This window comes from Osmia lignaria, unplaced genomic scaffold (genome assembly GCF_051020975.1).
Source record: "Osmia lignaria lignaria isolate PbOS001 unplaced genomic scaffold, iyOsmLign1 scaffold0011, whole genome shotgun sequence".
NCBI classification, from domain to species: domain Eukaryota; kingdom Metazoa; phylum Arthropoda; class Insecta; order Hymenoptera; family Megachilidae; genus Osmia; species Osmia lignaria.
The window spans coordinates 312,501-315,000 of NW_027478165.1; the positions used below are offsets into that span (position 1 = coordinate 312,501).

General features: G+C 38.8%; 1 pseudogene; it reads left to right on the forward strand.

Annotated features, from left to right (window-relative positions):
• The window catches only part of LOC143306466 (large subunit ribosomal RNA), a 10,487-nt pseudogene that overhangs the window by 3,753 nt on the left and 4,234 nt on the right, over positions 1-2,500 (forward strand).

Genomic DNA, 2,500 nt, shown 5'->3' on the forward strand with positions numbered 1-2,500 from the left:
CACCCTTAACCGGGTGTCCTGAAAAGAAGGATAAGAGAACTGAATAAGGTGAGAATTAATACCTACCTGTCAAGATGCCTCGGGCTGAATCAATGCATACTCCCACAAACAATAAAAAGAGAAGAGTACAGTCCTCACCGGATTTGTCCATCTCGGGCAATGTTGAAGAGAATATTCTGGATCCTGAAAAAGTAGAATTTGAGATACCATTAGACCTGGAAAGTTTAAATAAATTTGAAGAGGAAATAAAAGGGCATCTGTATGATCTTGAAATGTCGCTCCCGCCAAAGGAAATAAAAAATAGGACTCAAGCGATTAATAGTGCCATAGCGTATCTACAGAAGGCATATAGCACAGTAGCAAATGCATATATTCGGGTAGCATCCAGATGGAAGGAATTTGAAGCTGTAAGAGAAAACTTCTTTGATAATTTGAAAGAGGAGGAGAAGAAGAAAAGCAATATGATGACTAAAGAAGAGATGAATGTAAAAATGGCAGAGATGAAGAATAGTATTATTAAAGACGTAAAGGAGGTTGTCAAAACAGAGATACAGATTTCGGTTAAGCAGCAAATGGCGGAGATGACAGCTAACACTGGATTAATGAATGAAACCCTGAAGAGTAATATTAAGGACACTCTATGCTGCGAGGTAAATCAGGCGGTTACTAAGGTCAAAGAGGTGGTACAAGCAACGATTGAACGTCCATCACACTCCTATGCTAATGCTGCAAAGAAAGGAATATCATTGAAAACAAGAAGTGGAACAGAACATGTAATCTCTAGCGAGAATATTGAGTTTGTAATCGTACCTACGAGGAATAACCCAAATAAGTATAAATCGGCAACCGAGATTAAGAAAATACTAAAGGATAGAATTAATCCATATAATTATGATCTCAGGGTAAATCATTTGATCACATTTAATACACTCACGGTTAAAATAATTGCCAAAACGGTTGACCTAGAGAAATTACGAAACTCTCTGGAATTAAAGGAGATTGGTCTGGAGATAAAAGAGAAAAGTAAGCTGAGGCCCAGAATGTTGATTAGGGACTTTCCTATTGATATTCCGTTTGATAAAGCGCTGAGTGTAATTTCAAAAGCAACAGGATATGATCAGAAAACGACGGAATTAAGATTGATTACAGAATTCAACAACAGAGACAAGAGACATAAGAATGTTATTATTGAGGTTTCACCACAAGCGAGGCAAAAGCTATTGATGCATGGCAGATTATACCTACAATATGAATCATGTAGGGTGGAGGATTATCTCAAAGTATTGCAATGTTTCAAATGCTTGAAATTTAACCATCTGGCGAAAAACTGTACAGCCACGGTAGAGACATGTGGACACTGTGGGGAGGAGTATAACTCCAGAGACTGTAAACAAAAGGAGAAGCTTAAATGTGCCAATTGTGAAAGACATGGACTTGTAGATTCCAAACACTCTGCATTTAATAATCAGGTATGTCAAATTCAAAAGAGAAAGAAAGAAGACCTAATGCGGAGCGTTGACTTTGAGTCGCTATGAATGAGGGTCGTAGTGAAACAAGGGATGATGAAGGAGGGAGTGGCATCCCGCCGGTGCCTGCAAGGGTCCTTCATCAAGCTATCCCACCTCAAACCGGCCGCAAACAAACATCTTGCGATATACAATTAAATTGCTATAATGCTCCCATGGGAGCATCTCCCACTGGTAAATCAAATGAAACAAATAATATTAGCAATGATGGTATCACAGTGCCATCATCCAGTGGATCTACACTTCTCTTAAATCTACATGAGATAGGTGACTCAAACCTAATAAGTCAAGAAGCGCTGATGTTCTGCTGTAATTATTGTAATAAGAGTTTTAATTCATTTCGAGGTCTGGGTGTTCATAAGTCGTCTGCGCATAAGGATATAGTGAACGAGAATATACAGGTGAACAGAAAGAAGCCGAGATGGAATTCTGAAGACCTGCGGAGGATTGCGGTTGCGGAGAAAACAGCTCCTGCTAATGCGAAAAAGAATATTAATGAATACTTACATAAGAAGGTAAAACTGTTTCCTCCGAGATCTTCTGAAGCGATAAAATCATTGCGTAAAACAGCTAAATACAAACAGATGCTTCAATCTGGAGCGGTATTTCTGCAAAATGAAGAGAATACTGAATTAAATATAGGGAATGATGGGCAACAACAAGAACAAGAGCGAGAGAGTACTTACCATCAGGAACACCAACCAGCACCTTCGTCAGACGAACCTAGAAATGAAGAAAATACTTACCTAATACCAACTGAAGACCAAAGCCAATCCCAAAACCTGCAAAGAAATGAAAGAATTAATAATACTTACCTTAACAGGAGCATGCAATGCACGGATTCATGGCAATCAGATGCATTAAGATATTTAAGATCGACCGAATGTGAAGATAAAGCAAAATATATTCTTGGTTTTGCGGTTGAAGATGTACGACAAGGACGCGATCCGGTGGTGAACTTAACGCGTTGGTTT